This window comes from Vanessa cardui, chromosome 15, assembly GCF_905220365.1.
Source record: "Vanessa cardui chromosome 15, ilVanCard2.1, whole genome shotgun sequence".
Lineage (NCBI taxonomy): Eukaryota > Metazoa > Arthropoda > Insecta > Lepidoptera > Nymphalidae > Vanessa > Vanessa cardui.
Genome location: NC_061137.1, coordinates 4,195,082 through 4,209,230, shown reverse-complemented (window position 1 = coordinate 4,209,230; position 14,149 = coordinate 4,195,082).

Here is a 14,149-nt window from a genome sequence, read left to right as displayed (position 1 = left end):
TGGGTGTTTGTGGTACCGTCGTTACTTCTGATTTCCATAACACAAGTGCTTCAGCTACTTACATTGGGATCAGAGTAATGTATGTGATGTTGTCTCATATTTATTATTTATTTAAAAGGAAAGATTAATTTTCTTCAAGTGCGTATTAGCATTCTTAATATATTTAGGTAATGTTTATATATTTATAATCACACTATTGTTCTTAAGCTGAACTATGAACGCTTTGGCGCTTAATAGGAAAACCGCACAACCATTGTGCGGCCTTAATAGCTTGTAAGTAACGCCAATGTGACATCCTCTAAACGTAATCACAGGCCATTTACATATAGATATGCATTGCGTCATTTGCATCCGAATTGGAAACTTGACGTGTTAAGAAAATTGGTATTTAGCTTGTGAATATTCAATCTAAAACAATTTCTGGCGTATTTCCCTATTTATGTTTATCCTTTGATAATTTTCCATGTATTTTGATCGGCTTTGTGTAAAGTCAAGCAAATATTTATGCGTGATAACTAAAAAAATGAGATATTTAATAGTTCTGCACATCAAATCTCGGTATGTTTGTATAATTTAGTGCAGGTCTACGAAAATCTCGATCGAAATCTATCCTTAATTCGTTCGTTCGGATCGTTAAAAAATAATTATTTTTAGTCGACAACACATATCCGTAAAATTCGTATTATCGAGATATTTCGATATTAAATCCGTGAAATTCAATGATTACGTCATTCAACGGGCGGCCATGTTTGACGTTTACGAGTGCGTTCAGAAAGCTGTGTAAAGTATGCTTATTTTTAGTTTTCGACACTCAGATAGAAAATATGGATGTATGATAATAACAACGTTTATAAATAATACATGTTAAGTAAACAATGAACCGTATTTATTTTCGTCTAATGGTTGAATATTTTCAGCCAGTACACAATGTAATAGTCAAAAGTGCAATCAACTGTTTACACAATCTGATACGTAATGTTCTTTACGTCTGTAAATACATCGGTTTTGCTCACTCTTCAGACCGAAATACAGCTCTCTAATATGTTACTGTTTGACTGTAAACTAACTGGGGATTAGACAAAGTCCTATCGGCAATTGTCGAAGCAATTTCGAATTTCTCATTCGTTTAAATGAAGCCTTTATCAATTTGTCGAAACACGATGTCAAAGATTTCGTTTGTGTATGAATTAGTCGATAATTAACTGTCTACGTCAATTGTCATTGGTGCATCTCGATTGATTAAATACAAATGAATAAATGGTTTGCACAAAACCGTACCAGGATTAAAAGTAAAATATACATTCAGTTATATATTACTAGCGACCCTCTCCGACTTCGCATGGGTGCAATACAGTTTATTTACGACACCATACTGGAAACAATATAAAAAAAACTATCTACGCGAATTACTCTATCTGTTAAAAAAAGCTGCATGAAAATCCGTTGCGTAATTTTAAAGATCTAAGCATAAATAGGACCAGGCAGCGGTAAACGACTTTATGTATAATATATATTTATTTTATACTTCCGAAGAATTTTCAAAGCCTCTTCTTAATGGGAGAGGAGGCCTTAGCTCAGCAGTGGGTAATTTTCAATCAATTTTGTCTTTTAATTGATTTCAATGTGTAATAAAATAAAAACGAAATTTTAAAGTCATTCAAAAATGCAACAAAATACGTTAGTTCTTTTAAAACTTTTACAACAAGCAAAACGAAATGCAAGGACTTGGTTTATTATTTAATTTTTAATAATTAAGGTGGTAATTATGACGATGAAAAAAAGTAAAAGATCATACATATAATTTAAGTTTATCAATTTGATTAATCACGTTATGCAGCCATCTTCTTCATGACAGTCAGTCTCTTTCTGGAATAAAGTTTTATCAGAATTAATGCAAGTTTGAATTAAATTTCTTGTGAAATGTATGAAGAAAGTTTTGTTACTATCTCTTTTAATTATAACGCTGCGTTATTACCAGAGTTCTGCGAGAAAACTGAGAAATTCGAGGAGACACAGCAAGATGTGAAAGGGTAAGATTTTGTTTTAACAAAACTAAATGGATGAATCTTTTCACCAATAAAATATAAATTAAATTAATAATTAAAATAATTAAATTTATAATTATAAAATAGCACCGACTTCAAAGTGATCGCTAAAAAAGTAATAAAATCATTTGATTTAAACACGTATTGTTGAAATCGGCTGATCGTATGTAATTATTTCTACATTTTGTTTTTCACTCAAAGTCGTCCGAAAAAAAGAATTTTTAAAATCGGTCCACGCGTCTTCGAGAAATTGGGGAACATACATAAAAAAAAGATTCCGACGAATTGATAATCTCTTCCTTTTTTGAAGTCGGTTAAAAAATAAGTGGAGATTATATTTATTTTTTGCTGAAAGAGGCGTGATTGGATTATTCTATTAATATTGTGCGAGCAAGGTGTGGTTTGCCCTTCTGTCTGGTAGTGAAACCATCAGTAGTTGCATCATATCCATCCGAAAAAACATCCAATCACTCTATTGATGTTCATACGGATTGACTCTTTAAATCACTAACCAGTAGATGACAGAATTTTCGCTAGCCTTTCTTCGAAACTACCCTGATGTTCGAAAATCCACAACTTGCACAACCACTCTGTGGAACCACCTTCCGTGGGCGGTTTTTCCGAACCGATACGATTTGGAAACCTTCAAGAAAAGAGCGTACTCCTTCCGGTCGGCAGGCCTCCTCCTTCCTTCCTTGCTTAAAGCCGGCAACGCACCTGCAAACCCCCGGTGTTGCAGATGTCCATGGGCGGTGATAACTTGAAAAACGATAATTTGAAAAAAGGCAAATAAAGAAACATTCCTTATTAAAAAAATTGCTTTGAAAAAGGAATTTGTAAGGCAATAGTTTATTTTAAGATCTATAGGTACTTCAGATTTGATAAATATTAGTTATCCATTATTGGGTACTTATTATTGTCAATGGCTTTGCTTAAGGAGTTATTTGTAAGATGTAAGATACGTTAGGAAGTCAAGCTTGCTTTACGTCAATTTCATTCTTATTCGGTACAGTAGCTTGGCCGTAAACGAGCAACAGATTAACAGACAAAAATACAGAAAAAACTACTTTCGCATTTATAATATTAGTGTATGTATATTTAATATGACACTATGACGGACTATAACACACGGGGCCGAAAGCGTAACGTTTTACATATGTTATATATAATATTGATAATATGCATGGTAAAAAACAAAATCAAAATAAACTTTATTCAAGTAGGCTTTTACAAGCACTTTTGGACAGTCATTCACAAATCACCAAAGCTACGTCACAATCGAATGGCTTAACAACGAATACAAAACAAGCAAATAAATGATTCTTATTTATAACATTAGATTATTATACTTGCATACAATCCATATAAAATATCAAGATTTAAAATGACTTATAGTATGGATTTTCGTCTATACTAATATCTACTGTAACCCGTAACAGTCACAGTAGAATTTAGTTTATGTATTGGTGTTTGCTATATTAATGTAATTTTAAAAAGAGGCGATTGAGAAGCTTATTTTAATATAATAAAGAATATTTAATTCGATTTAAAAAAAGAAACTAAATATACTTTATTCGAATAGGCTTTTACAAGCAGTTTTGATTTATTATTTAACAAATATATTAAGTGTTTTTACCACCGTTTCGGAAAGTAGATTCTACCGAGAAAATAAATTCAAGATAATCTATAGTATACTAATATCATAAATGTGAAAATAGCTCTGTTTATCTGTCTGTCTGTCGCTGTTTCATGACCAAACCGGTGTAACGAAGTTGATGAAATTTGGTATGAAGCAAACTTGAAGTCCAAGAAAAGACATGGGCTACTTTTATTGCCTAACGGATGATAACCAATCCCTAAAACGCAAACGAAGCCGCAGGCGCCTACTAGTAAGGATATATAACGCCGGAACGCGTTACATAGTATTAGTATAATTCGATATATCCGTTCGTCTTGTCCATAGTTCATCAGCGCCGGCTAGAGCTAACTTAGGTTGACTAATTTGCCGCCTGTCGCCTCAGCTACCTGGCTAAGCTTTACATATAACGTGGATTACTATATAATTCAGTTGCTTCTGTAATATTGTCATTTATCATTATCCTAATTTGATTAAGCTGTGCCTATTATGGATGACTATTAATAACTTTAAGGGCATGCAATTATAAAACAATTCAACACGATTTAATAATTACTTGCAATACCGTCTGGGTAGGTATTGTTCACTCATCGAATATTCTACCGCCAATCAATAGCATTCAGCATTACAGTGTTGTGCCAGTGAGACTACAAGCACAAGGGACATAACATCTTAGTTTCCAAGGTTGGTAGCTCATTGGTGATAAAAGGTATGGTTAATATTTCTTACAGTGTCTTTGTCGGTGAGCGGTGCTGACCACTTACCATCAGGTGTCCCATTTTGCTCATCCACCTATACCATAAAAAATATAATTGAAGTTAAACTTATCAGCAAGAGATTCTTTCTATTGTTTTGTTATATGGATTGAATAGTAAGCTTATGTTATATATCTGACATATAGTATACCGAGTCTTCCTATTTATTTATAATTATTTGGAAAAATTATAAAGAAGCTGTAAGTACGGTTACAATCATTAATTTCAACCGGATACTAAAATAGAATTAAAGGATTTCAATTTATTAATGGAACTGTGTTTGTATACTAAACAAAGTTATTATATAAATCATGAGCTGTTGGTACATAATATATTCGAGCTTTTAGCAAATCGCATCGAATATGTACATATATCTAAGGTTGGTTTATCTTTGCTGCTCCTGCCATTATAAGACTAATATTTCTAAGATCAAAAACAGGAAGGATTATTAAGTTAGGTATAATGTTTAATTTATTGAATTTAAACATTTTTACTTCATAATATATTCTGTAAGAGATCTATTTTAAGTATGCTTTTTATGACATCAGCTTAAAGTAATTTTATGAATCTTAAGGATTTTAATAAAAAAACGGTCATGCTTGTATTGAAGTCGCATTCAGAGGGTTCCGTTGCAAATCGGTTTCTGTAGTTTAGATTTAATGGTAAACAAAATACAGTTTCGTACATTGTATAAAATCATGTTATTGCCTCCGGTGGTCATAGGAGGTATAATTATTACTTTGCCCAGAAGAACGGCATTGCGATTCAATTGTGTGATACTGCTAGTATTCTTGCCACCATTGCACGCAGTCATCATTTGTACGGTAACTATTTTTAATTTCTATTTGTATATAGTGAAGACCATAATTTTAACTCTCTTACGTAAATAAATTCATATTTATTATAACGTTATATAAAGTAAAAATATTTTTTGTCATTGAGTAATAAAATAAAATATAATAAAAATTTTAATGTTTATTTAGTATATAAAATGATCACGGAACAAGCTACAAGAGTAATCCAATGAGGGTTCCGATTTGTCATCAGCGTTACGTAATCCTAATAATATATTAAATATTTATTAATGTAAAAACATTGTAGTATACATAAGCTTGTTTTAATCTAGGTCGAGTGCAGTGAATGATATTTAAATTAATACCATCTCGTATAATTTTAGCGTTCATCGTTCTTGTAGTTGTTTCGGGTATCACCACGTCATGAATCATATTTTTATAACACCGTTGATTTATGTTAAATTTATTCACGGCAATTAGCTAGGGGAGCTAATTTCCATTAGGAGTTCTTGTTGTTTCGAATAATGGAATTCTTCTCGCGGTCCGGTCAATTAGTTGGGACTACAGAGCAACGAACTAAACATTAACTTTGAAAATGTGTAAAGAATTTGTGTTTGATTTCGATTTTCCTTCGAGAAAAGCATAAATTCTATTGAAATACCATATGATTTTAACTAGTTGTCGCCTGTGGTTTCGCTCGCTTTTTAGGGGTTGGTTGTCATGTGTAAGGCAAAAAACGTAGCCTATGTCCTTCTTTGAAGTCCAAGTTTGCTTCATACCAAATTTCATCAAATTCGGTTCATTGGTTTGGTCGTGAAAGAGCTACAGACAGAAGTACTTTAACATTTATAATAATTAATATAGATTTAATACTAAAATGTTTGAACAACAAATTATATAATTTTACCTTTTGGTTAAAAGAAAAACAAAGACATTTTATAACCAATTAAATTGTTTACATGATTATTTACAATATTTTAAACTAACTTTAATTTTGAAAATCGATTTAAAACTTGAATGATTTTTTTTTTTTAAATAAAAATTCTAGGCACATCACCTACTACCAACAAGACTTCTTTGCTTTATATTAATTAAATGCATTCTCTATTTCTTTTCGTTCATTTAGTCTATGGTCTAGCACTCAGAACACGTAGCAATTACTTCAGTAATTAAAACGAAAATACAAAACACCAATACGAAAAGTAATTTTTAAACAATCCTTTGTTTACTTTTTCAGTACAAACATGTATTTTATTTATTTTAATCTTCTGAAAGAGCCGTGAATACATTAATAGTATATTTACAGTGGTTAAGTAATTAATTCGCTTTTGATTATTTTTATAAGCGTTTTATTTATTAATCTATAAATCACATTAGTGAAGATATTTTTTTTAATAAAACACATGTTACACAATTCAAACCGTGAATATATCTTTGTTATGTGAATCTGTGGCTTGTGTTTAAAAATGGAATAAAACTCTTTAAGCCAAGCGTTCACATGACTCGGTTTATTTGTTTTAGGAAGCTAGATTGTTATAGGTTCCGAAATTGATATATTTCAGCATTGGTGGGATGATACTCGCTTGCAATTCTACTACTAGATTGAACGTACCTTGTTTTATTATAACTGACATGATTTGTATATATTGTATGAGATATTTGTGAAAATGACATGCTTAACAAAGAAGCTGTGTTTACTTGTAAGTAGGTAGGTATAGTAAAAGAAAAAAGTATAACATTGTGTACGTATTTATTTCTGTGTTATGATATATGTTTTAAAAAAGAAAGTGCTATAGAAAACAAGCCGCGAAGTGCGAGTTGGATTCGCCCATGAAGGGTTCCGTCGCAGCAAGTGATAAGTATTATGTTAATGAAATTAAATGTTTTATTTTATTTTTTATATTTGAGTTGATTGAGTGAAAGGTAAAATGAGCTTTACGATTTATGTCTTATAGTTCAGGAAAAAGTGGCTGTGACATACAGACGGTACGTCAGATAGCTATGACGAATCTATAAGGGTTCCGTTTTTTGCCATTTGGCTACGGAACCCTAAAAAGTAGATGTAGTAGATGTCGTCTTGATCGATTTAGGGAGAGAAAAACAAGCCAACTACGTGGGTCATGTTATAGTTCACAAACGTTTGCCTCAATACAGATACACTCCTTATTCTCATAATTTGTTGCGAAATCCGACACAAACCGGAAGGAGTTTAGGTGCGGGACGCACTTTACGTACTTTCCGAGACATGAGATGTACACACATCCATCTTACAGACTCCGGGTAATAACATTTCATCGGTCCGACCGGGGATTTGAACTAAAAAACTGTCTCATTCATTGCCCCATATAGGCAGTCAAATAAATAAAAAAAATATCAAAAAGAAAAGCCGACTTCAAATAAAACACTATTTAAAGACAAATGAATATACACTAAAAAGTAATAAAAATAAATGCGTATTCAAAATATTTTTTAGAGTCCTCCTAAGTAAAATGAAATGAAAAATATTAGACTACTTAAAAGTCGATTTACGATTATATAACGTAGTTAGTATTTACATATGGATGCCATCATCACAATTGGACTGAAGTAAAATGGGACCACACGGGAAGCACTAGCAGTTAAAAGTTATGAGGTATCAAACATATAAAAAAAACAGACGAATTGATAACCTCCTCCTTTTTGAAGTCGGTTGAAAAATCGTTTCTAATAGATTAATATAGCCATAGTATTTGGAGTTATCTGTTATAATATACATATAATATTAAAAGCATGTCAAAACTGTAAACAAAAAATCTCCTCTTTATTATAAAATATAACTTTCACTATTTATCGTGGAATGCTCGACATGTTTCGGAAACAGTAATTTTCATCATCGTACAGAATAGAGAAATTACATCGCTGACAATTAATGAGAAACCTGATTAGTCAACAATAACGTCATACACACGACAATTATAATACGCTCATGGAAACGTCACACACAATCACACTTTGATAATAATGAATTGTAAAATTATTGCAATACATAAGCATATTCTGATTTGGAACGCGATACGTTACGAGCTTATTGAAGCGAAATAACTCGATGGAGCGAATGTACCAAAAGCTCAATAGATAAAAAGAATCAATTACAGCCTGTAAATTTCCCACTGCTGGGTTCAATCTCTCCCTTCAATGAGAATGTTTGGAACATATTCCATCACGCAATTACAATGCGGTTTGATGAAATACGCATGTGGTAGAATTTCTATGAAATTTGACACTTGGTAGTTTCCTCACGATGTTTCCATCACCTTTCCATGAAGAGCCTTTAAGGAAGATGGTGTTTTAATAATGCTATCAATTTCATATATTTAATTGACTAGGTCCCGTAATTGCTTGACATTCTGAATAACTGTTACTAGCTGTCATTACACTTTAGTTTCTATTATGATAATTGTTTTATTAGTGTATTAAACCTCTTTGTATCCATATAGAAACGAGATAAATATACGCCTAAAAGCATTGGATTTTGTAACGTAATGCTATGAATATATGCAGATTTTATGTTTCATGAACATTTATATATATGTTTATAGTAGTCATATAAATAACGAATTAATAAATTAGTATTAATTTCCATATTTATATACGGATTACAGTTTATAATTATTGAAATAATAATGATCTTTCATGTTTAATTTTGATTGAATGTACAGCTTATGATGAAATTGTTTAGATTTATTTCAATTAGAACAATTAATTGATCCGTTTTGTGTAGATTTGCAAGCATCCAAATATACGACGAGGTAGCAAATATAAATTGTATTGAAATGTTACGTATTTATATATATTATATGTAAGGGAGATTTTTAAGGAATAAATTAATTATTTGAAAATGTATTGTAGCCCGCATTAATTTTATTTTAAAAAAATGGTGGTAGGGCCCTGTAGACGGCCGCTAATTAGGAACCTACCGCCCAATGTATTTTCTATAGTAATCTGTATTACTTTTCATGGTGGGTAAAGCATTGACTATTTGGAAGATATTTTAGGGGTGGCAATTTATCATTAGGGGACACATTTATTAGAATGCCTTTTAAATGAATAATAAGAAATATATAGTAATATTTTTAAATCGTTATGATTTAATTCTATTTTAAATCCACTTGTACAAAACATTTTCTTACTAATATACGTATGTTTCGTACAAAGATTGTTCAAAGTATTCGCTTTCAACTAATCAAGCAAATAGGTTGGCATGTTAAACCAAAACTCGCTAAATCCCACAAAGCCTGTATTTAGTAATTCACTTCAGTGTTATTTACGCACGAAGAAAGTTTTCTCTCATAAATTAGAGGGAGACTACGTTAGTACTCGTAAATCTAACGCCCTGACAGATTCGCTGTGTATGATTTGCACGGAATTTTATCTACAAAAATATACAAATGCCAAGCTTAAATTAATTTTACTCTCTTCGACATTATATGTAACATTTCACCTCTCGATTTTCTTGCTTTGCTGTGGAAATTATGTCGTAAAAATCGGTGTCATTTGACCAATAAAGCGTGCGGTACTAGTTGAACTTCAATGGTACAAAACCATTTTTCGAAAGTATGTGGTTTGCGGATGACTCGCTGTTATCCGGGGTTCTGCTCGCGTGGACATTGATTATAAAACCTTAAATTCTAAACCCTATTTCATCCATTTAGGGATATAATTTCCAAATTTCCTTCCTTAGTGGGTATCTATTCGATGAAACGATCGTTTTCATCTATTTTCAAAGCCCTAACTTTAAACGTTTGGCGATGATGAATCAGTCATTAAAAAAAAATCAAAATCAAACTAGACTTTATTGAAGTGGACTTTTACAAGCACTTTTGAATCGTCATTTAACAATTAAGTGAAGCTACGACCAGTTCCAAGAAACTGAGTAGTTTTATATATATATATTAATGTTATAACCCAGGTGAGATGTCAAATTATACACATCATATGTGTCTGCTATAAGTCTTGGCTACTTTGAAAGTTATTATTCTTGTGGCGCATTATGAAAAATAGTGCGAGTGAATTTTTATGATGCTCGTGCAGTGACATGAAAATTACCCGTTGAAGTTACTCGCTACACCGTCAGTCAAGTCGCTCGATATCGACAGCTTTATACTACCCTTATATTACAATGTTTATTTTGTTTTAAATTTAAATTGTGATTATTATATATGCTTTGAAAAAAAAATTACGTTTCACGGAATATAAATTATAATGCTATTGCATATAAGTATATTATTTTAGTGTAATTACTTATTTGTATGTATTCAAGTACTATTTTTAATTAGGAATCAATTTGCGCATCTATTTTTAATTTAATTTTGACGATATCCGGTTTTTCAAAAGATAAGACGTTTATAAAAAATACATTGGTGAAAAGGGCGTATTACTCGATATAGGATTTTGTAGATGATAAGAAAGCGTGGAGTTAATACCTTTTGACTTCCAGGCAGGATATATTAATTTAAATAATTGTATTAATTAACATGACTGTATTTTTTTAAAAGTCGAAAAAGAGTAACTACTGATTTTCTTGCCGGTTCTTCTCGGTAGAATCTACTTTCCGAACCGGTGGTAGCTTCACCTAATTGTTAAATGACGATTCAAAAGTGCTTGTAAAAGCCCACTTGAATTAAGTATACTTTGATTTTTGATTTTGAATCTTTCATTATTCAATGTGTAATCAGAAAATTTAATAAATAAACAAAATAATAAATACGTACACATATTTCTTTATGAAAAATAATTTATCTTAATTTATAAACTTTTATTTAATACAAAGTTTTAATGTTAGAAGACCTTCAGCATCATAAAATTACCACAGAACTTTCCTCGAAGTCTAATTTGTTTGTTATGTAGTTAAACTTATCGAAAATATTCGCAAAAAAAATGGCGACCGTTACGAAGTTTTTATTTGTTTCATTCAGTTCATTAAATATATTGTGCGAAATGTTTGTTACCAGTTAATTGACTACGCGCCCGTAATACTCATACTGGTTCACTTTGTTATATACGCGGGCATTTCAACAAAGCGCTTACAGGCAAAAGGCGGTGCTTTGTACATGATATATAAATTTGCGTTACGGTTGCCTTAGTTTTCTACAACTTTTCACCTGCATAGCGTTGCCAAAAGGAGTTTTTGCGTGCACGAGTTTTGATAGTGAGCGACTAGGGAAATCGTTTTGTAAATTTTGTGCATATTTAATTCTCTTCATTTAATATTTACGGGATTTGTCTCTTAAATTGTAGTAAGAGTCTTCCCATTTAAATCATAATCAATGCGCTCTTGCAGTTTTTTTTCAGTATATATGTAATTAAGTTAATTATATTGTAATTTTTCAATTATTTGTTAAATATAAATATGGAGCAATATACTAGTAATTATTTATTTATGGTTATAACAATACAGAATACAAATAACAGTATACAATATATTTTTTTATATACTAAAATTTACGAGACAATCTATTTAATCTATTGCGGTCTACAAAATATTACATTAAAATCTTATTATCAAGATAACCTTTTCTAGTAAATTATAGTGTCAACATCTTAGGGCCCAGGATGATATTTATAAATAAGATAAATGTTATTTAAATCGCATATACATATATAGTGAAAGATGCAAAAATATATAGGCATTCATTTTTGAAGTAATAACTTCTTATTGGAGGGTAAACCTCTTCGTTTCGTAACGCATTACGGCGCCAGTCTCTCTGACTTCTCTTTCTCTTAGTGATAGGCAGGCTGTCTCTCTATCCCTCCTCATGTATTTACTTAAATTGTATTGAGTTAAAGTTATTACTTCTGTCGGACGTCCCGAACCGCACACGGATTTATTTTTCTATTTTCTATTCCACATCTGTAATTCACAAATATAATCCAATATTGTGCAAATTGTGTATTGTTCCTGTGCAGCCTATAAATTGTGACAAACTAAGAATATGAATATAATTTTGATCTATTTGTTATTGTCGAAAAAGTTTTATAGATAGTTAAACTTTACTGCATTGGCAAATATATCAAAAAGCTGTGGTAGTTTCAATGCTATAACAATATATTAATCATTAAGTTGAAGATAAAATTTGAGTTCTGCTTCCTTTGTATAATAAATAAATTATTAAATAAAAATACAAGGCTAATCATTACATAGTATAAAGCGAAGTCACTTACCGCTGTCTGTCCCTATCTAGGCTTAGATCTTTAAAATACACAACGAAATTTGAAGCTGCATTAGTAGATAGTTAGATTCAAGAGATATTTATACGTAAAAAACATGCATAATATACTAGAGAAAGAATGAAAAACTGTGCACATCATGTAGTATATTTAGTATCAGCATTGCAATCGTACACAGTCGAGGCGGTTAGCTAGTACATGAGAAAAGAATAAATAGATAGATTAAAACGAAGAAATAGATATTGTTTTTATTGATCAGTCTCTATATAGGGTAACCGCGATGCTCGTATAAAGTTTGAAGTACTGCAAATGCAACTTACGGTACCGAAGTAAACATATTCGAAGACAATTGTGGTCGACACTACCGTACAAGTTTGTTTGTGAAACCATATTAAAGTTTAGATGAAAGTTATATTTAGAAAATAGTTAACATTCATTGCCGGCTATGGTGTCTAGATAACATTCCGACCGTCGCGTCGGCTTCTTTGCAAATTGACTTGCGAATTGACAGATTCGAAGTGCTTTCCAGTACCTAATACGAGAAGTGATATTCGTATTTAAATAATATTTGCTGCACTTCAAACTAAGTAATTTAGTCTGGAAAATTCAATCAAAGTATTCTTTATTAAAGTAGCTCTTACAAGCACTTTAGACTGGTCGTTATACAAGATTAGTTATAAGTTATCAACGGTTCGGAATAAAAATTGAGAAATGTGGAAATAAATTAAATTTACCAATATATTAACCAATTTATTGCATGTATAAAATACAATTAAATTATTATATCCTATCTAATCTCGCAGGAAACACAGTACTAAGTATAAAACATATAAAAACAACAACATCTTCCAACAAAGTTTGATACGTATTTTTTTAAACATCATAACATGAAGTCGATAAAATGTTACATCAAGGTTTTGGCTTGTCAAAGTTAGTATGTCCTACCTGGGGCAGTTTTCGTAATATTTGGACATCGCTATGTTAAAAAGTTATGCTAAAAGAATAAAAATGAGGCATATTGTAATGTGAAGGAAATGTAGAGGAGTCTGGTTATTAAATAGTTTTTAAAACTCTGAGTAAATTGTTTTTGTATGTAATACGGTAAGTACTGTGTTTCTCCTCGGCTTTTACTAAGTAGAATCAATATTCAGAATCCGTGGCAGATTAATCTTAAAATAAACCATGTAAAACGACGATTTAAAAGTGCTTGCGCACATTTGGCAAAATATGTTTTGAAAATGTTTGTAATTCGATCGATAGGTTTCAATTAAAATAAGGTAACAAATGTTATTCGTATAAAACGCCAATGGCTACCCCTACAGCTGATTCTACGATAAGGTATCTGTGACCGACAAAATATTTGTAAAAATCTATAATTTTTAATTATTACGAAGACGTTGCATCATCAAATGTCAGATGTTCGTGGAGATTTTAGTTCCACTGACGGCAAATAATTATGCAACGGTCCCAGACTACGAGTAACTGCGCTTCCTAATCATTTTATGTAAGCTGCAATGATTTCTGTCTATACAAGAGGAGATTCGGTTTGAAATGTTACACATACATAATGTTTACGTTATTACGTATACTTAGTGTTATAGTTTCCAAATTATTCAATGCATAATTTTGTACAGGTATTGTTAAAATAATCTTAAAATATAGCAGACATTGAATTATCATATGAATGTTTTTGGAATGCAAACATTGTGGGTT